We start from the raw sequence: 27345 nt of genomic DNA, 5'->3' as shown, positions 1-27345 counted from the left end.
ACATCCATTAACATAACAACATTTGTACATTTTACTACAAACTGTTACATATCTCAAAATGGTGATATTGAACTCATCCCTTACCAACTACTTTAGCAGTGAATGTTAATGTTAAGAGCATGGTTCAGAGATTATTTATGCTAAGTTTTGAGTTTCTATCACAAAAAAATTACGTTTTTACATTGCAAAAATTGTGTTTTTACAAGTCAAAAATAGCCTAAAATACCGGGTTTCACCATTTAAAGTTTTTGTTCGGTCCGGAAGAATAGGGTTTTCTTGGGTCAAACTTATTGCATGTAGACAATGGAGGATACACTATGGTTATATGACAAATAAATTTGAAAAAAGTACATTGGCAGATAATTTTCCTACCTGTGTCCCTTGCTGTGTTTCGGACGTTACACTTTGTTGACATCTCAACTTTTCTCACATTTTATGGATTTGCTTTAGTATTATTGTCCTGTTAGCTTATTTGCAGGCAGAAAATATACTAACATATTAACTTTTATGTAAACTCTGTATTCAAATTGCCACACAAGTAGTTTAGCAGTGTATTCTATCAACTAAAATATATACCATACGGTATACGGTACGGTACATGCACTTGTTGTAAACTAGATCCATCTAATTTGTACTTCCGAACATGATGTTGCACATATGGAAAATTGCAAAATATGAACTTGATTGCAGTGGTAATCATTGGAAAAAAATGAAAACATATACTGAACTGCATATTTACTATGGTACAAAAGACAATATATCATCATGTTTCTGACGTTACATGATGTTAACATCGCAATCAGATCATCAATTTCTACAAACTTTGCTATAAAGGTTTAATCTGTTTGCTTTGTTATTTTTGACAAAACCACATCAGTACAGTCACAGTATCCCATGTAATAATTGAAAATCAATTTTAGAATGAAACTTTTAGAAAAAATTGATATTAAAGGTAAACTGATGTGGTTCATGGCATTTCCACGGTCAGTTTCATTACATTTTAAGCAATGTAACACTACTGTTTGGGTACTTATTTCAACATGGGTGGCTATCCATTCTCCATTTTTGCACTATTAATATCTTCTTTTTTTTAATGTTTTGTGAGTTGTAATGGGACATGCAGTCTTGGTAAGTTACATGCACATTTCAAAACACTGACAAGGAAAAAAATATGCATCTCTGCATAAAAAGTTCCCTCAAAGTGGGATACAGCTGAAATAAATGATAGTTCTTCTGTATTTGCTTACTTACACTGTAGGGGCCTACTGCTTTGACATACCGGTACATGTACATGTAATAACATTTCTCAATGCCTGTCATCAGTTTAAAACGTAGTGCTCAAAAACGTTGGTTAGTTACATTTTTATGTAGCGTATATGTTACAGTTTGTCCGCCCATCTTTGGGACAAGTTATAACATACAGAGAAGAAATAATCAAACAAAAGAGCTTTATTTGTACAGAAGTTGCACCTTTCTCTAAAATACAAAACTTACCACTCAAGTTTTGCATGTTAAAACGAGGTGCCAAAATTAGTACCAAAAATCCATAATCAAGAAAAAACAGTTATTTTTTACCAAACTTCACACTTTACTTCATTCCATCTTGCTGCAACACAAATCAAACAACAGATCTTATGGTCTCCTTTAATTCGATACCACACTTATTGTTGTTATACTTGTAGTTCTAAAGATACAACACATTTTTATTTTTTTGTTGTTTGTCCACCTTTTCATGAAATTAGCCTTTCAAGTTCTTTAAGCACTGTATATTTAATTTTACACCAAAGAATTTACATGTGATTGAAATACTGATCAATTAGTGCAAATAACTACACCTACTTGTAAGCTGTAATCATTGAGGAAATGTTATACAGGCCTCGACCTTAAGCTTTTTTTTAAAGCTTAAAAAGATTCATGGAGCAACACAACATGTGCCATCTGCCTGGAGCGCTAAAATCTTGCTTTGAGATCTGATTGGTTTTGTCAGGAACAAACAGGTCCCTTTTCACTACCATACTTATCAACTTTTTGAAAAAGAGGAGAAGTAATGTCACTGAAAATTGTTGACCTTTTCTATGAAAAAGAATAAATATTAGCAACCATCTTTATGGACATGTCATTTAATTTCGTAAGGGGTGTTTTAACCCTTTTTGGAGTTTTACATCATATCTTGAATAAATTATTTAAGGAAATTATATTGCAAAGCTGAACAACTTATTTTCAAACAAGGAAATGTTGTAAACTCCATATAAAAAGTAGAGGTTTTCCTGCCCAACTTCGTAAGCTTAGCATCTGAATTAACGATAGGTTCATTCAATTTAGGACGAAATTGATTGATGAACTAGATCTCCATTCAAAGAGCAAAAAGGATCATTCCATTGAACTTCATGAGCACACGATTGCACACATTTGTAAAACAATTGAAGAGTCAGCATTCAATTTGGAAAAACATGCATATGGCGTTCAAATTCACACGGACTCTCCGCGGTAAGTGTTTTTGGCATTCAATTTCGTGAATAGGCAAGCATTTGGGACATTTGTGCAATGTTTTTCATTTAAAGTTAATTTTCTGATACGTAATTTGTTTCGTTTTAAAATTATGAAAAGAAAGAACAACACCTATATTATAAGTAAAATGAAATAAAACAGCCGAAAATACCGGTATATATTTATAACAGAAAGGATTAATAAATGGAAAAAGGAGGGGGCATGCAAAAAGGAGAAACAAAAGATGAATGAAAAATGGAGAGACAAAGAAGTACTTGCAAAATGTGATAAACAAAGAAATTAAGCCATTGCGAACGAATTCCGAATAATTTTAATTGGAACATCACACATAAATCATACACGTGTGAGTATGTAAACACCGGCACTACAGACAAAAGGGTTAGGGCACAAACAAAGGGTCCACGATTGACCGATAGTCAACGATTGAAATTCGTGTACAAAACCAATGAGAGCTGTTGCTAAAAAGAGTACAAACAAAGAAATGAGGATTAGGGGCAATAGGGGGTCCATGATTGCTGGTGTTTACACAGATGTGCGTTTGTTTATGGTGTAAATCGAGGACACACATGTGCAACATCATTGATGAATCGAGGACAGGAGCCAAATCGAGGACTCCTCGTTTAGAAAACGTATTCAAAACCAATGAGAGCTGTTGCAAAGAAGTTAGAGTACCGTATAAACAAAGGAAAATGGAAGAGGAACAATAGAAAATCCTTGATTTACATCATAAACAAATGTGGGTGTGTGTCATTGAGTTTGTTTCTACCTTCAATAGGGGACGTTGAACAATAGAGGACAATAGGGTCCCCATTTCCCGAAGGTCTCTAATTTGACGATGTGTACAAAACATGTGGGAGATATTCCTAAAAAGTTAATGTACAAGCAAAAGAGGGACAATAGGAGTCCCCAATTTCAGGCAAATGCACACTTGCGTGGGTTGGTTATCCATTCCGACTGAGGAATTGGGACAATGGGGTGTGTGCAATTTTAATGGGCCTGAGGACCTAGCTGGGCCCAGGTCCTCGGGAGAATTCGTGTAAAAACCTTATGGGAGCTGTTGAAAAAAAAGTTGGAAGTACAAACAAAAGGATCAGGTCCTCATGAGTATAACAATGAGATGGGTGCGTCTGGGTGCGTGTACAACCACTGCCTTATGGGGTACCGGAACAATGGGAGGTACCCCACAAGGAATGCCCATCAACTTGCGGGGTACCGTTTTGGTACCCCACAAGTTTTTTTATGAAATAGAAATATGGATTTTACTCAAAAACTAGGAATTTCCAAGGTGGGTTGATCTGTCGCAAATGGAAGAGTTTTAGAAAAGGGACATTAAGTCCGAATTTCAGCCCAGGAAATTAATTCAGGTTAAAATAAGAGTATTTTGAAATTAGTGTGCGACGTTGCAAAATTTTAGTACACGAGAACAAAGGAAGTAACCCACTTCCATGCCTATGTGTATGTGTGAGCTTGTCTTACATACGCAGTGTGGACTTCCGAACAAAAGACGTCCACATAATGTAGGTAGCACCGACGTTGTGTGGACTTGCCCACGTCCACACAGTGTTTCCCCATTTCTGGAAAACAGGTTTAGAGGCATTTTTGGGTTAGGTTTATCTGTAGCAGAATGAAGAGAAACACTAAAGGGAATCATTGAAAAAAAATTGGGTTGTAAGAGTTTTCACAGTTTGAGAAAAATGAGTTTTTCCACTGGTGTTCCTTAACTACACGAAAAGAAAGGAAAGTCCACACTACGTATGTGAAACAAGTCTGGGTGGGTGTGTGGGTGTGTGTTTGTTGTATGTAAAAATAACAAATTATTCAGTAAACTCCATTTGGTCAATATAAGCATCGTCCATTTCAGTTTTCCTCATAAATATTGTACTTTCCTTTTTCAATTTGAAGGCTCGAAGTGCGAAAATGATTGCCCACGAAAACGAAAGTAAAATTCAGGAGGGAATTCTTCTAGTCGACTGGCGTGAAATTGAATGACGGGTATGCATCGTCTAATTGAATGAAGCTAGTTCTAAATTGAATGCGTGACAGTACACAATTCAAAGTCTGCAAATGAAATTGAAGGCTCAAAGTGTGAAAATGAATCATGAGAACAACGAGCTGAGAAAAATCACTCGAAAACGAATGCACGTTAATGAATTTGACTGCTGTTTTGCTGAATTCGGCCGGGAAAACCTATATTATTTGAACATATATTTTAAAACAGTGCAAATGCTGGTAATTATTGTTTTTAAGAAAGCACACCCCTTTACCGCAATGGTACAAGAGCCACACACTGTCTTTTGGTGACATGTGACACGTCAAAAAAATTATATATAAATAATTATAGTTATTTGCAAAAATTATTTGTTAATAATTATGTTGCCAAAAATTATAAATACTAACATTACATTGACAAATTATATGTAAATAATTAGGTTGCAAAAAAAATATTTGTAAATGATAGTGGCATATAAATTTAAATATAATGCAAACTGCCAAACGATTATTTATATATAATTGTCCGAGGAGAAATTCATGATATGTAAATAATGCATTATATATAGGCCTAAATAAGTAAGCCTAAATAAGCTGAAAAATGAATTATTTAATAAATAATGAATTATATACAAATAATTTTGTTCAATAATTTATTTACACTTGGCGCCTCATAATTAAGCACCAATCACAAGCCCGCAGCAGTTTTTACTAGACATTGTATGCTGGGCTAGCATTAAGGTCGAGAGGCCTGGTTATATGTTTTATGTGATTTTATATCAGATTCAAATTAAAACAAAGTCCATATTTGTAACCAGTCGATTTCATCTTTCTGATGAACACTGCTGTTTGTGAAAAGCAAGCAGCGCCTTCTTGTGGCAGAAACACTGTTTTCCTTTTCGGTCAGGTTTCCGTATGTAACCGGTGAAATATTTGAAACATATTTCAATGTTATCTTTTTTGGCACCTTTGGTTTTTCCTATTTCTACTGAAAGTTTTCTGAATATTTTATATCCCAACAGTCAGTATGTGGGATGTATGTGGGATTGCTTTTTCACAAGTTTGGAATTGTTTTCATGTTTCCAAGTATTGAAATTATTATTATCTACATTGTTTTATGTACATGTTATATTTTTGTTCTTTTTATTAAGAACCACCATGAGAAAACCTGTCCTTTGGCCCTGGATGGGTCAGCCACACATTCAAAGTTTCTGGAAAAGTAATCAACTCCAGGCAGGAGGCCTGACTTCATACCTCATTATCATTCATTAGATAGACTCTAAGGGTAGCTTATCATTTCAACACCATTCTACACAATAAACAATCAAATCATCCTGATTTTGGTATTTGTGCTTGCAGCAGCAACCGGTATGAACTATAAAGAACGGGTCTGTAATGCTGAATCCCCAAAAGGATTTAGATATTTAACATCATATTGCAATCACTCTCTTGGATATATTAAAGTATCCTTCGCTGTCTCTGATATAGTGTCCATGAGGCTTGAACAGCCTGTTGGATATCTGCTTTGATAGCCGCTAAGACTCCAACAGCAGCATGGGGCTGCTCTAGGAAAACTCGAACCTTCCCTCTCAAACTCTCGAGTACTTCATCGGTTTATACCTCTGTGAAATCACTTTATACTCTTCTTTAACATTTGTTTAAGTTTCTGAACACAAAAGAAGGTCTTTATCTGAAGGGAAGACTTTGACTCACTTAACATACAATTTCAACATTGCAACTGTACATGTTGACAATAATTACCTCTCAATAATAACTGAATTCACATTGCCGAGTGCATGAGATAACACGTAAATACGTCAATTAAAGTGCGGCTAACTCACTGAGTCGATAAGACCCGGTAAGACCCGGTATATGAAATAAGGGCCTTGACCATGATTCTTATATAAAATAAGATGTGTACTGAACGGTTTTTACCCTATTTTGGCACCATCTCAGAAAGAATATCTGGTGTAATTGGATCTTTCTTTGGCTTAACCAGTGTTCTTGTCAGACCTTTAGCGCGGTGTATGACACGAGAGGGTCTTTGGTTGTATCATGGTCCCCAACTAGCCATGAGATGAACCCATGACATGGCAGATAAAGAGTTTGTGACTGTAGGTGCATGGTGATGTTGCAGAGTTCCAATATGGATCAGGTATAAGGCTACCGTGTAAGGATCTGCGGGTAGGGATGATATTCCATGCAACTCTGCCCATTGTCGCCATCTCGTGAAGGATGATCTGTACTGCGAGACTGTTGATGGGGCTTGTGACTCGAGTAGCATGGAAGGCAGTTGACTGGCGAGACTATATCCAGCTCTTGACTTTTGGCTGATGGAGGAATCCGCTGCCTCCAATTATCGCTGTTTAAGATGAGCTTCCAGAAAGGAAAATAACAATGATTGTTACTTTAACGAGATTAAAATCATGCGTCAACTTATTAAACACTTTCTTTATTAAGTGCATTTAATTAAAAGCGCATTTCTCACTGCTTATTGCTACAACTATACTCTGAATACAAATAAAAGCTTATTTGCCAAATCTGAATCAACATCCGCTGGGGAGATCAATTGTAACTTTTACAATACCAAACATCTGCTGAGGATATCACCATATTTTGGTGTAAGTCTGCTGAGACTGTCTTGTTGGCGTTCTGAACGCATCTCGTTTTACACTTCTGTCAGAAACGACTCTGACCCTAACTTTATTGCCACGTAAACCACTAAACTCTTGTATGGTGATACTCGTGGCTTTCATATTAAACCAATGTGGTTATCTTGGCCAAGATTAGGCCAAGTAATAAACTAGGCTGACCATGCATGTTTCTATAGAAGGGTTAACTTGAGGCCAATTTCACTGTCTTCGATTCTCTCCGAGTCGAGCTTCGAGTCATCTCGCTATCTGACCGATGCCCAAATATTCTATTGAATCCCTTTTGTACTGCCAGTGCGTCCAGCGTCGGTGGAACAGTTTTGAAACTGAAGGAACTTTACTCCGAACAAGACTAGTGAACTTTGTTGAGAACAGATGTAAATACATCAGTGAAACGGGATTCTAAATACCTTTGGACTTACGAATCTCAAGTTAAGCCTACTAGAACTAAATCTTCTCTCTGGTTTTGAAGGAACTGGCAAACTCAATCATTGTCTAAAAGACATCTTGAGCATGTGCTCTCTGACTTTCTGAAAGCAATTGTTATAAGATGGAATAAGATGGCAAAATCTCTAAACCATCGTTAAGCAAGTCATCTATAGGGGCTACATGACATGTATGCATAATTCTGCATTTCTCACCTTCTGAACCAACTTCCTCACCACTTCAACCCCGTTTTGCGCATTTTTAGAACCAACCACTTTTGGTTTGAGCACTGTGCTCTCTAGTCTATGGCTTTCTGAAGGAAACTGGAGTGTTCCAAGCCGTCCTCTAAGACAACTATCCTTGTTCTTGCAATTGCCCCCTTTTCCAGCGGTCGTACTATTTTGGTACACTCAATTTAAAGACACATATGATGGTAGGAATTGGAACAATTGGAAAAACCGATTTCTGTGAAACCCAGGAAAACCTGATTGGTCAAACGCTCACAAGGTGATATTAAGATTTTCAGATCAAACTTCAACGTGAATCAATGCATTGTCAAGGAACAAAGAAATATGGGCGTATCACCAAATTTGACTGATAGTGATGCCAGGGCTATCTACTCCCTTTTCGGACGACATTCAAATGTTGTCACTGAATTGAAACTTACAAAGGATTAATGATAAACGGCTTTATTATGGGTTTCCAACAACTTATATGGCAGAACATCGATTCAATCTAGGGCCTATATTTCGTCTCAAACAAGTAGAGTGTGGGTTTTCAGAAATTGACCATTTTCTGGGACTGGTTACATCTTATAACAAAAGAACTAGTGTAAAAGTCCCCACAATTCACGGTGGGAAAGTAAATCTCCAGAACCCTCTTCGTTTGGAACCAGAATTCTCTCCGTTCTCAAAAAAATCTTCTGTGAATTTCAACATCTGCAACTACATTTTTGCAAATTAAAAAGACTGTAATTTAACTTAGCTTCGTAAACTGGCTTTCTGCTTTCTGCTTTCCGATCTTCGGTCCCTCTGCTATTGACGACTGTCTTGTCTTGATTGATACCGATGTAGGGGCGAGCTCTGTTGTCAGTAGCCTTTAATGTAATGTAGCTTCTTAAAATGAGATGTCAAATTGACTTTAGGAGAGCAAAACTGCCGTCTCTCCCATTTGCTGATATAACGCAATGGAAGTACAGCGCCACAAAAATTGTGTGTTGTCGTTGCTGCTCGCAAGCGTGAAGTGATCTACCTTCAATCCAACCACGCACACATTCCTGTGCCACTCCCTATTCAAATTACCCGCCCTTAACCACTCTACCGTGTCTCATTTACATATCAATGATAAAGCAGATTTATTTTAATTCGTCCCAGTACTCAACCGAATAAATCAATATTTTTCTACACCAGTTACTTTGTTTTATCACCTCTTTAGCAATGAATGTTTATTCATAATCCCTATGTGGTCTGCCCAGGAATGCGAGGCACTCCTGTGGTTTAGATTAGCTTGATTCAGTCTTGTGTTAGCCACCAAGAAGAGCACACACATGTTGTAAAAGTCGTTTTACAGCGCTGGCTGCGCTTTGCTGCCATGCGGCCACTGATGAGAAATAAAAGCAGTAATATTTCCATCTCTAAACTTGAAGAGCCGGTTCCCGTGGTCACAAGTAGTTTTCTTTGTCTTTTTTCATTCTGGGGAACAAATGGAGGTTTGTGAAATAATGGAAACATATCATCTGCCAAACCTGAACATAATAAAGGAACACAGATCTGATTTTGCTTTTTACGGGAATTACTAGAATAATCCAGCATCTTAAAATTTGAATTAACGTGCAAATTTGCATTTAACCGTTCTTTCCGGTTAAAATTGGAAGTGCAATAATTTTTGCAATTGGTAAATGAAATGAACTTGCTTTCTTGGATGTTAGTCTGTGGAAAGGTTAGGCTATTCACAAATCTGACCGGTGACCTCATGCATTGTTCGAGCACGGGATCACGGGTCTTGTGGTGTAGTCTTAAAGGTGCATATTTAAGTAATACATCTGAACAACCATAGGACAAATTCAATTGAAACTTTGTACATGCATAGTCAGGGACCTGTTAAAAAAAACCCATAAAAGCCCTATACATGTATATATGTTCTGTTGCAAACAGACATAGATCTCTAGTATACACATAAACTGGCGATGTGTTCACTAGTGCACGTCTATGCGCCCTGAGGGACTGTGAGTGACCAGAAGAGGGTGTTTCGGCCTCGGGAAATAGCACCCTCTTCTGGTCACTCACAGGCCCGAGGGGGGCATAGACGTGCACTATAGTGACCGAATTATGCCAGTTCATATGTGTTTTATAAGGTTACGTCTCGATAGTCCGAAGTACCATTGGTCCGAAGTCCCACTGGTCCGAGGTCCCATTGGTCTGACGTCCCATTGGTCCGAAGTCCCATTCGTCCTTAACGAAACATAATACTGTTTAGTTCCACTGGTTCAGGTTGGTGACCCTAACCCTAACCCTAACCCTATGGGGCATTGGACAAATGGGACTTTGGACCAATGGGACTTCGGACCAATGGGACTTCGGGCCAATGGGACTTCGGGCCAATGTTACTTCGGGCCAATGGGACGTTGGACCAATGGGACGTTTATACCCATGGAACGTATAGAGCAATGGGACGTCGGACTAATGGTACTTCGGACTATAGAAATGTCCCCGTTTTATAACACACCTCAGTTGAAAATATAAAATAAGAAATGAAACTTTTTAGGGATTTATAATTGAACTGTTTTAATTAAAAAATTATCTCATATTAAAGCAATTCAACAATTAGCTATTCAATTAAAGGAATGTTTTTAGTTACCCTAGATTTCGTTTTTGAGTTGCTGTTCAGTGTTTGTTTCATGTGGGTGTACCCACAAATGATTATGACTATTCACATTTACATTATGATGAGAAAAAAAATTCACAGGTCTAAGGCTCTGGGAGGAGATGTTTCAAGTTCGATGAGAATGTGGTCCTCTTGTGACATGGTCAGCAATAGAGAAGTTGGAGCAATTCAACAATAAACAATTAAACTTTTCAACAATTAAATTTTAAGTTTCCCTAGATTGTTTTGAGTTGCTGATCGGTGTTACTGTGAATGTACACTTAGTGATTATGAATATTAACCACGCATCCATGAAAGTTGTAGTTAACATTTTTTAGTTGATATTCATATCATGATGAGAAAGAAAGTTCATAGGTCTCAAAGGGAAATGTTGCAAGTTCATTGAGAATGTTCTCCCCTTGTGACATGGTCAGCAATGGACAAATTGGAGCCACTAGCTGTATACATGTATGTGTGCTTGTTGCTTGATAGCTTCACAGTGTGTGTCTGTTGTTGAATCTCCACAAACATTATTTGAGAGGGCCAGGCTATTTTTCCTTTTTTGTTCTTCACCTACTCTGCTGTAGCTCCTGATACTGGACTCTTATTCCACCCACTCTCGTGGTGTGGCATGCCTCAAAACCTTTGGCATCAAGTGTGGTTATCGTTGTTGCCAGACAGTGATTTGTGTACACTTTGGAGCATTGTGATTGTTTGGATATGTTCTTCATTTTGTCACCCAATGATCTTTTTTGGACGTTGCCATGACATGTCACAGTTTGGGTTCAGTCTAAAGTACAGCACGAATGACTTGAGCGGACAATTAAGAAGAACTTGCTGGGTTTTTCAAACATTCTTCCTGCCTGGCTTGCTTCACCATCACCCATATCATCTTGATGATTCTTTGTTTGCAGACCTGTCACAAGCAATTGGCACATAATTTCAGCCCTTTTGAGTCAGTCTGAATTGCAAAATGGGATTAAATCATACCATGAAGATTTTCCTGCCCTAGCTGTTGCAGAAATGCATAATTATGTCAACGAATACGTTGATTTGAAGTGCCAAGGGAGTTGCTTGGTCCACGGGCTGATGCTGACATAATTTGGTCCATGTCTTCTTTGCTGATAGGATTCTTGTGCTGCACTGCTCCCTTTCCTTCAGCTTTAAGTTTTACAAGCATGGCAAAGAAGACATTGTTAGCTGGTTTGAATTGTTCATTTGCAACAATGTCAATACCTGACGCACGTTGGATGTAACGTTGCAATCCATAGCGAATAGTTATCAATGATATAATTATGTGCATACAATTCTCCGTTGGTTTGGCGAACTCCTGCATAGAATTTTGCACAGTTCCTCCCGTGACGAATTCTCCAGATCACAAATTGCTTGTCAGCTGTCTTGCAATATGAAGTCAGAACGTTCACGGAATAATTTATAACGTCTTTATATTTGTGCAAATCTTTTCCAAGAACTGATTTTTACCCCTCAGCCGAGAGGCTCGAGGGGTATTGTCATCGCCTAGGGCGATGACAATACCCCTCGAGGCAAGTGCTATGCAGAAACCTATTTGGTTCATTCACGGTACTGTTAATGTTTTATTGACATTCTATAAATAAAACTGAATGTATTTCATTTTTAAAAGAAAATTGTATTTGCAAAATTTAGAAACGGGGAAAAATGGAATTTGGTCTGACGAAAGTACACCCTTTGGTTGAAATTAATGTGGTCCAAACATCCAAACTTCGCAACATTTGGTGTGTAGCCCATGAATGATAAAAAATGTATTTCATGGAAGTAAAAAAGCAAACAAAAACACTGCCTTCTTTAAATACATGCACATTAGGCCCAAAAAATTGTTCTGCTTCCGGTTACCTGACCGACCCTTAAACAAAAAAAAAATAAATAAATAAATAAATAAATAAATAAAAAATCCTGTTGTCTTTTCTTTCTTTACAAAACACCTCTCAACAACCCTTTTGTGTAAAAAATGTTTGTATTTATTTGTTTTCCTACTTACATTTGCTATTTATTTTTTAAAAAGAAAGCTCTGTTTTATAAGTTCCCTCTGTTTTATAAGTTCCGATAACTAGTTCACAATTCGATGTCGTGTTGACTATAAACACCAGCGTAATGTTAGCTCAATACAGTGATGACTGGTTTCCGCCGCGCTGCGCACAACGGCCAATTTAGAAGACATGATGAAAATGTGGTAACCAGTCTGTGCATGGTATATGCATGGCTGGCAGCGGTGCATTGTCAACTGGTTGGGTTTGACATTGTAAAAATGGCAAGCAAACACAGATGGAGAAAGAACATTTTTGCAAGTTAATTCACAGAACTTGATCTAACTTGTCTGTGTATATATTTTCCGTGTTCAAGAGTTCATTTCAAGGTCGTACTACTCAGATTTGGGGTGATACGATGCAGCGTGTTTCCCATAAAATTTTCTACCCGTAAAAAAAAAAGGTTCATTGCCCGCCAGTCACACACAGTGCATCACGCATGCTACCGCGCGATGTACGGACAATATTGGCAAGTTTCCTGTCTTGACTAGCGTTGTGCATATGGTGCGTACGGCCTGAATTTTCCATTATTTTTATAAATTATTGAACGTAAACATATTTACAATAATAAAGGTAAGTTTTAATCACTTTTTGTGGACATTTTTTGGTATAGCTTTTGTAATGCAATGGAAATAGTTCAGGCTGAAACTTAGCTTATAAATTGAGTACCCCATTCAGTCAGCACAAAACCAAATTGGCAAAAAAATATAAAAAAATCCGACCTGCTGACCATATTTTTGAAAGGCATGTAATCGGAAGCAGAATAATTTTTTTGAGGGGGGGGCCTTAGGTAGCAGAAATTTGGGTGAAGCCATGTTCAAATTTCAGCTATAAGTATCATTTTTTTTATTCTTTGTCTTCATTCATGTAGGCTTGCTGCTACAAAGTGCACATCAGTACCTTTATCACGGAGAGAGTACTGTGCAGTTAGCGTCTCCAAAACATGGTAAGACGAAAATAATTTTTGAACTTTTGGGACAATGTATCACCTTGCTGGCTTTATGCAAAGTATAAAGGTGTTCTTATCAGGGCTTGAATTTCACTTAGTCGCTGTCGAACACGTTTTGTGCTAAAACTTAAATCCACTTATGTGTAATTTTTTCGCTATTGCCATTTTGGTTGACAGGGCTGACCACACGCTTTTTATACACACAACTGACTTGAATTACACAACATAAGACAAAATTAGGGACACTGCACTCGGAACAGGATCTCACACCATGATATGTTGGGTTTTGTAAGAATGATATGCTCGTGTCAAGAACATGACCTGCCTAAACTCGGCCAATGACTGCTTGCTAGATGATACTTCTTACATATTATATTCTAGATTTTTGTTATTTCTCATCGGGATGCATAAATATCTTCGTTACAGTTTTGTCCAACATACAATGATAAAGTTTTAAATTTAAGATGGAATGTTGTGTATTAGCTTTATAAACATCAATATATGGTTAAACCTCCAGATTAGAATAAGTTTGCGAACTCTTACCTCATGGTAACATGTTTTCAACTATAATAGAAGTGCATGACATCTGGTGGAGCATCTGAATTCCTGAAACATCTTTTAAAAAAGATTATCCCTGAAATTAAAAAAATAATAATAACAATTTGATTCAACCTCAAAAAAGGAAGCCGGTGGGCCATTTTTTTGGGGTGGTTTTCACGGAATAGATGGAGCGACAACAAAACATGAATTGATTCTTAAAACAATATTCAAAATAATGTGGCGCTGATTGAACTGGGGCTCCCCAAACTCAGGTCGCCCTGGCCTCCTGACTAAACCTTTGGTAAGCCTAGACGAGCGGTAATCTAGGTGACCTACGGAATGCGACCATTCGGAAGGCCATATGCCGCCAACACGTACAAAGTAGTCTCCTTTAGGGTGTTCACTTTAGGGAGGGACACTGACTGGCAGACTGAACAAACGATGAAGGAACAGACACTGATACCTTTATTTACCAAACAACAACGAGAATCAAGTTCTTTTAATTCTCTATTAGGTTCAATTAGAATGTAAGAAATATTGTAAGAGGTAATCAACAATAATTACTGAATGAAACGGCACCTGCGTCGAGGGTGGACTATTCGCAGCGCTCCCCACGCTCTTTTGCGACTTAATTACTATCGGGCTACCCCGAGTTACCGGCGGCAGGACTCCCGAGGCCCCAGTGGATACAGCCCACGAAGTAGCAATTAACACACAGACCATAGAGCAGATCCCCGGTGTGTCTCCAGCTACTAACCTCCTGTCCTCGCCCAGTCGTCAGCACGTCAGTGCAGCAACACGACAACGCACACACACGTTCGTTCTCCACGAGACGCCGCAATTCACGTCCGTTCTCAACGACGCACTGTGATCCACTCCTGCTTTGGAACGCGCGAACAGACCCCACTACAGAGGGTGCTATAAATAACTCGCGCTATAAATAACTCGTTGCAAGCACACCATTGCGCCACAATCATAAAAACTGTAAGGCGGTTTCAGCTGAAACAAATTGCAGTTGTAATGCTACCAGTCAAAGCTTCCAAATAGGGGAATATAAATTAAGTTTCTCTTAAAAAAAGTTTGCAAACAAAAAGTGAGTCCTTCAAATTGATGAGACTTTTGGCATGGTTATATGCAACAATTATGTAATTGGCCTGTGATGTATAAAAGTGCTCATACAGCTCATTTTGTCAGTTGAAAATAAATGAGTAATGCTCATTCAGTATAGATTGAACAAAATTATGTCATCTAAATACCATTCTTCTTGTGTGGGTAAAAACTGTGCCGGTTTAAATTGCCCCCCCCCCAGCTCCCCAAAATAGATATAATACAATTGGATTATGATAAAGAAATCAGTTGTTGTATTTCTCTTGGTGATTACTTAAACCACATTGTGCCTGAAGTATGTAAGAAAATACCAAAACAGTTTTGCAGTCATTGATGTCTTTCTGTATTTTTATGATTTTTTTTTTATGTTTTCTTAACAAAAGTGTAATCAGAAATAAAATCAACATATAAAGTACATGTGTGAGAACTTGAGATGTCATTTTTGAGTGGTTTTGTAATAAGACGCTTCAACTTGTCTGATACAAACATGTATATAATAAGGGCATAAATGTGTGTTCGGGAGGTATTATAACACTATGTTTAAGACCGGTGGGAGTCTGGATGGGTAATTATCACCCATGCAGACTCCCACTGCTCTTTAACAGAGTGGTCAATACCGACCGAGCACATATTTATTCCCATTCATAAAAACCTTTTTGGTAAAAAAACCCAGAATCTTTTCAGTCCAAAAATCAAAACAAGTGAAAAACTAGACGTTGCCAACCATTTTGTTCAACAATTTTACTTCATGTTTTACGAAATACCCCTCTGACTATAATATGGAATGCCCCTCCACAACTCATTACCTTATAAGGACATTGGCGTGCGCATCGCTTGAGTACGTGATGTCGTGTAAAATGGAGCTGGGCTGGTGTAGTGTGAATTTCGGACCATATGAAATACTGATTCACTGGTAGTATTGCGCATGCATACGTGAGGATGTGCACGTTCAACCAATGAAACGTTAAAACTTAAGGCACCCAATTTCATGGGAGTCCAAATTTCATGTGACACTGGAAAGTGTTTAAGACCAGCTAGGCATGTCTTTATCATTCGTTTAAGACCGGCCACGTGACAGGCTCTCGACCAATAGGAATGCGTAAACTGTCTTGGTATTGTTACGTTCCCTAATAGCAGTTCATGAAACATTTATTAGAGTCAACAATAATTCAATAAGTTGGAGGAAAACAGAGCTTTGGGGTGACAGTCACACATGTCAATACACTGATTTATTTATCTCATCACTTTATATAACTTTGTTAGATTTCATCAACCTATAGGGTTTCTCCTTTTGGTAGTCTTTGGTAGCGTTATAGAGATAACAGGTTGGCGTCTACAAAGTCTATACATGTACTATGTACTATGGCAAAACCATGTCAACCAATACGAACTGAGTGGGCACCGGCACGGTACGAGTTATCGACGGCCAGACCAAAGCGGGAGCGGTCCACTACGGTGACCGGGGAGGCAACGGCAACTGGACGGGGCCAGCAAGTGTACCAGGCTGCACTACAGTTCGAACCAAAGTGTGCATGTGGCATATCGGGTATCCAAGGTCAATCGAGGCACTATGCACCAAGGATAGTGTTTATGACAAGACTGGGCTAGCATAGCTGAACTACGGGGGAATGGCTACGGGGAGCCGGCTGGCCACCGCGGGAGCGGTCCGCTGTGGTGACGGGGATGAACTAGCTCTGGCTGGGCTAGAACACCAGACAACCGCACAACATGTTCAAGCTAAAGACTAGCAGTCCAATGGCCATTCGAAACCGCACAGCACCATTGGGACTAGTGTATTACTATTTCACCAGCTTCTACACACTCCTCGAGGGATCTAGGAGAAGGATGCTTCATAATAACACTAGTACTAGTGATTGCACTATTACTTCACCGCGCCTCAACCACCGAGGGAGGCCGATGCTTCGTAGTGACAAGAGTCGCACAACAATCGGTCTGTCAGAGTCGAGTTCGTCGCACATCATATGAGTTACCGCACAACATATAAGTTCGCCGCACAACTTTGGGTTTAGGGTTCGTTCGCACTACATTGGTTTCGTGGTTCGCCGCACTGCCGAAAGTGAGGAAAACCTCCGGTATTTATAGGCAGTAGAAGTCTCGGGATTAAATAATGCATGAGCACTGATTTAGGAATTAACCAATAGTAATCTTCCATGTCTAAGGGTCAAATGACTAGTCACATGATTTACTAAGAGTGCCTAGTGCAAGAGACTAGAAACGTGTGCATTTACATAAGGGAAAACATGGAGAGAGAAGTGTGCAAATTCAGAGAGAGATGTGTGCAAATAGTTAGATCAGAGTGCAAAAGTGTTTACACAACATCTCAAGCAACCTTGATGGAGTGAGTGACAAGCTAAAAGGTTACTGTGTCACAGGTTATTGACACCGCAGGATGTCTTACCACGCCCAGCTACGCGACCACGCAAGGGTAACATTCCATTCCCTCGAGCTAAGTATGGGACTGGAAAACTGGACCGAGAACTCCAGTTAGAGTTCATGGGTAACACACGGGGTAGAGAAATGCTCTGTGCCGCTGAGCAGTCTCTCGGAGAACGCCAAAGCACGCATGCTATGGGGAAAGGAACTTAGCTCGCTGGGGCGAAGGGAGGTGTGGTCAGTCGCGCACATGTACATCGCTACATGAATAATGCATGCAGTAGCGCGCGTGGTATTGCATCATGCGCTGTGCTTGGTAAGAGACCCTGGGAATAAAAGTACAAGTTGGCAATTTACGATAAATGGGTAAAATACAGGAACTATAAAAGACAACAAGAAGATTGTGTACTTCATGGACAGAGTGAATCCAGAGGGCGCTAGATTTCCATAATCAAGCATTCTGGGTTCTTAACAGTATTTTTGAATCCCTTTTTAAAATGCTAGCTGCGTAAAGTCTGTTGATAACAACTTCATTTATGGCCATTTTTCTTTTTGACAGATCTCTTCCCCCCCCTCCCAAAAAAAAATGTGGGAGCATGCAGAACTGAAAGCTGTTATTAATCAATTTTTATGTTAGCTATAACATTCGATCTTAAAACCTTATCTTTTCAAGTTGGACAAACTGTTACACCTGTGTAATTGCCAGAGATGGCACTTACGAGAGTTACATTAAAATGATGAAGTTGGTGACCCTGTAAGAAATAATGGAGAGTTGTCAGCCAAAGATACAGAAATGCATGAGGACAACTTTATTGCAGATGTCGGCAGGGTCATTGCTTGTAAGAACAAATCCAACAATACATTTAAAATACAAGTATAAAACCTAAGTAAAACACAAATTCTAGTTAAGAAACACGAAATGCAAAAGACCAATTCCTTCTACCAATATCGATTAATTGTGACACACTTGTATAATCGATATCTAATATATCAATGGAACACCATATCGATACTGACTCTAGTGATAATCGACATCTTTACTACTGACATACACGTGCATACATACATGTATGTCCATGGCACTGCAACATGCACAGCCCTACTGCTCCATGCACAGGATGCAGAGATAAACAATTGAGGATTAACTCTGGTTGAGCAAACAAGACTCACACAGGGCCCCAGCATGGTCTTGACTGGTCCATGTGCATGTCTCAAGATTCCTTTGTTCTAAACTAAAGGCAGTACATGAGGCAAAATCAAAGATAACTTAACTTCTAACTAAAATATGCTAAACCTCTACGTGTACAAATGCTTCAGAGAATCCATCTCAACTGAAACCATCTTCACTCCTACTTCTTGCATAAAGGAACCTTGCAATTAATTCTGGGTCTAAAAGTGAAACTTTCCTCAATCAACTGTCTTCAACTGAACACTAATTCATCAATCAGAAACATGATCTCACAGTTGTCTAAAACTTCATGTTTCAACACTTATACAAGTTTCACAGAATAAATGAATGCAATGAAGGAACTTTGAACCTTAACTTAATAATGAACTTCTTCACAAAGTTTGAGGAATCGAATGTTTCAGAACTTAACTACTTATTTCCTCAAGTCTCAACATTAACAGTCTAAAGAATTAAAACAACTAAACACAATACAAAGGCTTAAATCAAAGGAAATCTATGAATGTGAATTATCAGAAACGAAAGTTAAAATAGACATACCTGTAAGAAATAATGGAGAGTTGTCAGCCAAAGATACAGAAATGCATGAGGACAACTTTATTGCAGATGTTGGCAGGGTCATTGCTTGTAAGAACAATGAAGCCAACTTCCTGTCCCTTGCTGATGTGGCAACTCTTGGATCAGTCCATTATTTTCAGAGGTAAAGCAAAGTCTGGACTATTACATTATAAAAGGGGAGGGGCAAAATTGAAAAAGGGGGTGACCAATTTCCATGGCCTCTACACTCACCCCTGCAAAAAGAAATGTTGTCTCTAACATTTACAAACTTATAACTACATCTGATCCTATTCATCAGAGAAACGGTTCATTGTGTGTCCATTTCAAGAGCATAACACTCATCAGTTACTAGGCGGTTTCTCCTCAGCAAAGTAACTTTGTGGGACTCAGGGTGGATGAAGTAGCTAATTCCACTTCCCTTCATCTCCGGATCTTATGTCCAAGATCATCAGTGAAATGGACTGGAACTTGATGACAAGCACAGTAACGTCTTTGTCTATAGGCTACGTATCTCGTCTACAGCTCGTGGTGGGTTTGACCTCACATCAATGCTACTGGCCGACGATCTCTTCCCCCTAGTGTGCACTGCATAGGGGTTTCTTCTAGGGCGTCGTTACTGGCTGTTGCTCATCGGAGGGTTACACTCTAGGAACCCCACCTGGCTGAGGTGGCGGGTGGGTCCACATCCAGCTGGGCGGCATCATTGGTGGGAATTGCATGTAACCCGGTTGGGCCACAGTGTTGTGCATTGCATACATCGGCATTCCCCAGGGAGGTGCAGCAAAACTTTGGACAGCTGTGACTCGAGGATCCATCTGTTGGTATGATGGTTCTCCGAGTCGGGCATACTCGAACAGTCTTGGGGGATGACGCTGTCTGCATGGTCTGCCTTCATCAGGAGGTGCTGCTGGCTCCAACTGCGGATGCGGTTGCTGCTCAGGAGGTGCTGCTGGCTCCAGCTGCGGCTGCTGTTCGGCTTGTTCATGGTGATGAGGGGGGACTGGTACATCTGGAGCTGTCATCTGGGAACCAGGCTCTGCTAAACTGCCCAGGAAGCAAGCCCATATGGGTGGCATATGGGCCCCATCGGGGCCAAGATATGGGTCCCATATGGGAGGACCCATATGGGCCCCAGATAATTTTGCACTCAAGATTCTTATTATGGGACCCATATGGGCCAGCCATGGGTTATGTCTGGGGCCCATCTGGGCAAACATCTGGGTAAAATATGGGGAAGCTTTAATGGGTCCCATCTGGGTCAAGATATGGGTCCCATATGCGCGGACCCATATGGGCCCCAGATAATTTTGCACCCAAGATCCTTATGGGACCCATATGGGCCAGCCCAGATAACCCATATGGGTTAGCTGTGGGGCCCATCTGGGTAAAATGTGGGTTGTCCAAAACATATTAATCCTAATCTTAATCCTGAATCTTACTTTATTACATTCTCTTTCACCATAATGTCCAAATCACGTTATATTTCCATTAAATCACTTGCATACCCTAGTCACATTCCTCGCTAATACATCTCACAATGCTCCATCTAACTTTCCAACTTTACTTCTCCTACTTAATCCCTTAATCCTCCCAAATAACATCTACAACCATAATATACCCCGTAATCACATCCCCTATACCCGTAATCACATCCCCCATAATCATCCCTCCCTCTCTGTCCTTTCTAATTACATCTTTTGTGTGCACACTTCCTATATATATATGCCCAATAATTTCCATTTTCTAAATCACAGTTAGCAAATTTTCAAGCTCCTCCCACAGCTTTGTTTCACAAGTGAGCATGCTCAGTTACGTAATAAATATTCATGACTATTTGCATACCAACTCTTAATGATCAACAGGACATTTTCTAAACAACTTCTTTAGCTTATAACTCTTGACTAACACTGTCGATCTTGTGAATACTTTCCCATTCCATAGACAATTCACTGAACAACAACTTGGCAGTGTACACGACCTCGTTTGACCTTAACTTCCGGCTCTACCTGATGTTCGAAATATGATCAATTATTTATCTTATAACTGTTCAACAATATCACCAATCGTGTTCATACTTTGCAATGCGATGCTACATTCATAGATCAACATGTGCGAACTGTACATAACCTCCTTCGACGTTTACTTCCGGCTCGACCAGAAGTTCAAACTTAGATCAGCTTTTCCCCATGTAACACCCATATGGGCAGGCCCATATTCTGCCCACATAAGTTTGCCCAGGTTTTTCCCATGTGACACCCACATGAGCCCACCCGTATTCAACCCACATTGGATTGCCGCTTTTCCCCATGTGACACCCATAATGGGCCAGGCGGTGTTCTGCCCACTTGGTTTTGCCCACGGTTTTCCCATGTGATACCCTTATAGGCCAGCCAGTATTCCGCGAACATGGGTTTGCCCAGCTTTTTCCCTAATGACACCCATGGGCCAGCCCGTATTTTGCCCACACACCCGATTTTTACCATTTACCCCCATATGGGTCAGTCTGTATTCTGCCTACATGGAGTTGCCCAGCATTATGACACCCATACGGGCCATCCCGTATTTTGCCCACACGTGCTTGCCCAGATTTTTTCCATTATGACACAAACATGGGCCAGCCAGTACTAGTATTCCGCCTACATGGGTTTGCCCAGGTTTTTCCCCAATGACACCCATATGGGCCAGCCCGTATTTTGCCCATTATGAGCGTGCCCAGGTTTATCCCATATGACGCCCTCATGGGTCAGCACGTATTTTCCCCATATGGGTTTGCCCAGGTTTTTTCCCAATGACATCCATATCGGTCAGCCTGTATTTTGCCCATAATGAGCGTGCCCAGGTTTATCCCATATGACGCCCAAATGGGTCAGCCCGTATTTTCCCCACATGGGCTTGCCAAGCTTTTCCCCTTATGACACCCATATGGGCCAGCCCATATTTTGCCCATAAGAGCGTGCCCAGGTTTATCCCATATGACGCCCACATGGGTCAGCCCGTATTTTTCCCACATGGGCTTGCCCAGCTTTTTCCCTAATCCCGACCATATGGGCAAGCCCGTATTGTGCCCATATGAGCATGCCCAGGTTTATCCCATATGACGCCCACACAAGGGCGGATCCAGAACACAATTTTTGGGGGGGCCAAAAAAAATTTTGGTCCCCCCCAAAAAAAAGTGGGTCTAAAAATTTTTTTGGATTCTAGATGCTCTGTGGTGCGATCTGAGGCAATTTCTGAACACTTTAACCAATTTTTTTGAGGAAAAGATGGTGGTGTACTCATTGCCTGCCTTTATTGCGATGTCACATTAAAAAATAAAACAAATTGGTTTCGTTTTTGGGGGGGGGGCCATGGCCCCCTTTGGCCCCCCCCTGGATCCGCCCTTGCGCCCACATGGATCAGCCCGTATTTTCCCCACATGGGCTTGCCAAGCTTTTTCCCTAATGACACCAGTATGGGCCAGCCCATATTTTGCCCATAAGAGCGTGCCCAGGTTTATCCCATATGATGCCCACATGGGTCAGCCAGTATTTTTCCGTCATTGGCTTGCCCAGCTTTTCTCCTAATCACACCCATACGGGCAAGCCCGTATTGTGCCCATATGAGCGTGCCCAGGTTGATCCCATATGACGCCCACATGGATCAGCCCGTATTTTCCCCACATGGGCTTGCCCAGCTTTTTCCCCAATGACACCCGTATGGGCCAGCCCATATTTTGCCCATATGAGCGTGCCCAGGTTTATCCCATATGACGCCCACATGGGTCAACCCGTATTTTCCCGACATGGGCTTGCCCAGCTTTTTCCCCAATGACACCCATATGGGCCAGCCTGTATTTTGCCCATATGAGCGTGCCCAGGTTTATCCCATATGACGCCCACATGGGTCAGCCCGTATTTTCCCCACATGGGCTTGCCCAGCTTTTTTCCTAATGACACCCATATGGGCCAGCCCGTATTTTGCCCATATGAGCGTGCCCAGATTTATCCCATATGACGCCCACATGGGTCAGCCCGTTGCGGACGAGTACTCGGTCTACAGGTTGAAGAACAGAGCTGCGAGCCTTCTGGTCATGGTATTTTCTGCCTCTTTCAGTAGACTTGGCTGCATGCTGAGATGCAATGGAGTAGGCCTCTTCCATTTGCGCCTTCCATTTCCTCACAAACTGGTTGTGGTCTTCAGCACCTGGTCCAAGTTGTGGGTTCAGCCCAAAGGCAGCGTCAACTGGTAAGCGGGGAGATCGTCCATACAGGAGGAAAAATGGGGAGAACCCTGTAGCTGCATTTGTTGTGCAATTGTATGCATGAATGACTTTCTGGAGAGATTCTTTCCAATTAGCCTTCTGTTCCATGGTAAGGGTCCTCAACATGGTCAGTAGTGTCCTGTTCAGTCTTTCGCACTGTCCATTTCCCTAGGGGTGGTATGGTGTTGTTCTCAAACTTGCCACACCTGCGAGTTGCTGAAGGTGTTTGAAAAGTCGGTTCTCAAACTCACCCCCGGTCATGATGAATGCGGTGTGGATAGCCAAAACGAAGGACAAAATCGTTGAATATTTTGTCAGCTACAGTTCTGGCAGATTTGTCTTTGGTTGCATATGCCTGGGCGAATCTTGTGAAGTTGTCAACAATCACCAGGATGTATTCAAATCCGCCCTTGCTCCTCTCTAGATGAACAAAGTCAATGGAGATGACCTCAAATGGTGCTGTGGTGACAATCGTACCCAAGGGTTCTCTGGTGTGTTGTGCAGGCTTTCGGTCTCTGAGGCATGGACACACTTTCATGCAGTAGTGTTCGATGTCACGCTGCATATGGGGCCAGTAAAAACGATCTCTGGCAAGGTCGAGGACACGACTTGCACCAAGATGTCCCATGTTGTCATGGAGCTCCCTGTATGCAACTGGTCGCAGTGTTTCTGGAAGGATCATCTGGGCCCGCACTCCCTTCTTCCTAAAGAGGAGTCCATCTTCAAGGCTGAGATGTTTCCAGTCGCGGAGTAACGCAACAACATCTGAGGGGTCCTTGGCCAGTTCCTTCCGCGTTGGGCGTGTTCCTCTCTGGAGGTACCGGATAACTCTTGCAGTTACTGGGTCCTCCTGCTGTGCTCTCTGAATGTCTCCTTTGTCCATCACTTGGCCACTGGTAGTAGGAGTTGACAAATCAGGGTTCACATTGATTGCTGCAGCCCAGGTGACTTCATCCATGTTTACAGCTTGAAGAGCATTGACAGTGGTGCCAATCTCATCCCGGGAGACTTCACTTGTGCATACCTTGATGTAGCTATCTATGTCGAGGGGCATTCTGGACAAGGTGTCTGCATCTGCATTGTTTTTCCCAGGGCGGTACTTTATTGTAAAGTGGTAATCTGCAAGTTCTGCAACCCATCGGTGTCCAGTAGCGTTGAGACGAGCAGAAGACAGTACATATGTCAAGGGATTATTGTCTGTGTACATGGTGAATGGGGCAGAGTAATATAGGTAGTCCCTAAACTTCTCCGTTATGGCCCATTTGAGTGCCAGAAACTCCAACTTTCCTGAGTGGTAGTGGTAGTTCTCAGCTGGACTGAGGGTGCGGGAACCATAGGATATCACACGCATCTTGCCTTGTAGCCTCTGGTACAGCACTGCACCCAGCCCTTCACATGAAGCATCGGTGTGGACGATGAATGGTTTCTTGTAATCTGGGAACGCCATGATTGGAGGAGAGACTAGGCAACCCAGGATCTTATCCAGTACCTGTTGATGATGATCTGCCCAGTCAATCTTCTGTTTGGAGAGCTTTTGCACTGACCTCGTTTTGAGATTGGTCTTTGTCTTGGTTTTCATCTTCTGCTTACTCTGCTCGAAACTTGGTTCCACTTTCAGTAGGTCGTAGAGAGGTCTGGCAATACGAGAAAAGTCCTGGATATAGCTGCGATAGTACCCAAGTAGGCCTAGCAGCTTCCTAAGGTCACCTACAGTTTCTGGTCTCTTTTCGCTGAGGGACTTGACAGCAGCTACATCAGAGGGGTCTAATTAACCTATGGCCATCTGCTGATACAAGTCGTCCAAGGTAGCGTACCTCACTCTGGAACAGCTCGCACTTGTTTGGTCGTAGCTTGACACCATGGATCTGCATACGCTGCAGGACCTTCTGTAGGTGTCCCAGATGATGCTGGAAGTCGTCGCTGAATACCAATACATCATCTAGATACGTCATGGCAATCTCTCCATTTAGACCATCTAGGCAGGTCTCCATAAACCTTTGAAAGACTGCGGGTGCATTGGTGAGACCAAAGGGTATTCTGACCCACTCGTAAAGTCCCCAAGGAGTGATGAAAGCTGTGAGGGGGCGACTCTCTTCAGACATGAAACCCTGGTGGTAGGCTTTCCCTTGGTCAAGGGTTGAGAACCAGCAGTTGCCCCCAAGGCTGTCCAGCACATCCTTGATTCTTGGAATTGGTTGACGATCAGGAATAGTTTTCCTATTCAGCTCCCTGTAGTCAACGCACAGTCTCAGGCTCCCGTCCTTCTTACGGACACAAACCACCGGTGATGAGTAAGGTGAAGTAGATTTGGCGATCCATTCACGGCTGATTAGTACCTCTTGGTACAGGGGGCGGGGCATGGACATGTAAGTCTTTCGGACTGGCGTTGTATCGTTCAAGTCGATCTTCATCTTTAGGTCAGGAACACTACCCAGGTCGGAGTCATCCTTTGCAAAAGCTGCCGAATTTTCTTTGAGGAGTTTCTCCACTGCAGCCTTCTGGAGAGGTAGTAGGTGACTCAGGTCAACTGGTGGTATCCATTGGTCATCACTGGTTATACTCGAAACTGTAGCTTTTCCGCTGTTTGTGGGGCAGTTGCGTTGGGATGTTGTCCACTCCTTGAAAGTGGATGGCTCTATCGGGTAGACAGAATGGACCAGCTGAATATGGCCCAACAGGCTCCGTCGTCTCAGAGTAATGTCTCTGTCAGTGGTGTTCGTCACTCGAATGATGAAGGGACAACAGGTACCTGGCGTTAGACTGACTACTGACTCTTCAACTTGAAGACCTTCAGGCCACTGACGTTCAACATCTGGCTCAAACAGTCCCGTAATCTTGCAGTCTAGTGGTCCTGCACGGGTCCGACACCGCACACCGACACTGCTCTGTTGGGGTATTACGATGTCTTGTCGTCCCGATTTGACACTGCACACTTCTTCCGGGTCATTTGTTTGGATGAGTTGAACTAACTTTTCAGCTCTACTCTGTTGCAAGTTCTTCATTGCACCACCAAGAATGCAGCTCGCGTCTTTGCCGGAATGCTGCACAACCATCTCGATCACGTTGTAGCCTATGATGGGATGCTGTAGCTGGTTCTTGGTGACGAGAGCGGGGAAAGCTACTGGAGGGCACATCTGTGGTGTCCTCATCTTTAACTCAATTTCTACCCATCCTTCAAATGGGATCTGTGTGCCATTAGCAGCTCGTAGGTCAAGCTTGCTCTCATGTTCCAAAACTTCGGAAAGTGAACGGACAGATGTACTGGGTAGGTTGTCCTGAAGCCAATCAGTACTTATCAGTGAAACTTGGGCTCCAGTATCCCATAATACTGTCGTGGGCAAACGGTTCAGGAGGCAATCAACAGTACATCTGGGGCCGACAAGGTTTGTCACTTTCCGATGTTGTCTTGGGGTAATGTGGCAGATGAAAGTTCTGTTATGGTCAGGATTCTGTGGGATTGGTTGGGACGCTGTTACAGACCTGGTTACACCCTGTCCCGTGGGTGCAACCCATCGTCGTTTCCCTGGCGACGTTGTGTGTTTCCTTGACGACAGCCACGTGTGAAATGGTCTGGCGATCCACACTTAAAGCAGTTGTCACAGGATGAGCCAGTGCCATCTTCCTCGCACTTCCTGCAACCGCGTCTAGTGGAGGGTCGGAGTGAGGGGGCTCGTCATTGGGGATGTCTTGTCGGGGCCTTCTGTAGCGTTTCAGTCAGGGCGGCGACCTGTGTCTTCAGGGCCACGAGCTCTGCCATCCCAGCCTGTAACTCTGCTATCTGTGTTGTCAGCAGCCCTGGCTTTGGTTGAGATTTTGGTGCAGGCTCGTTCTCCTGAAGCTGGTTGACAGCGACTGGCCTTGCGAGATGAAGT

The 27345-nt window shown here is 41.6% G+C and overlaps 1 long non-coding RNA gene across 2 annotated transcripts; it reads right to left on the bottom strand.

Annotated features, from left to right (window-relative positions):
* Positions 1–5477: 5477 nt before the first annotated feature.
* On the bottom strand, positions 5478–19491 carry LOC119735239. Of its 2 annotated transcripts, XR_005272146.1 has the most exons (4): positions 19216–19491; positions 13992–14082; positions 11427–11597; positions 5478–9265 (listed from the first exon to the last, which is right to left on the bottom strand). It is a non-coding gene; the product is annotated as an uncharacterized LOC119735239 (long non-coding RNA). The 2 variants fall into 2 exon arrangements; XR_005272145.1 differs by lacking the exon at positions 5478–9265 and having other exon boundaries at positions 10156–11597; positions 19216–19490.
* Between the last annotated feature and the right edge of the window lie 7854 nt (positions 19492–27345).

Source organism: Patiria miniata, unplaced genomic scaffold (genome assembly GCF_015706575.1).
Source record: "Patiria miniata isolate m_02_andy unplaced genomic scaffold, ASM1570657v1 HiC_scaffold_10, whole genome shotgun sequence".
NCBI classification, from domain to species: domain Eukaryota; kingdom Metazoa; phylum Echinodermata; class Asteroidea; order Valvatida; family Asterinidae; genus Patiria; species Patiria miniata.
This window is presented reverse-complemented; position numbering and strand designations above follow the sequence as displayed.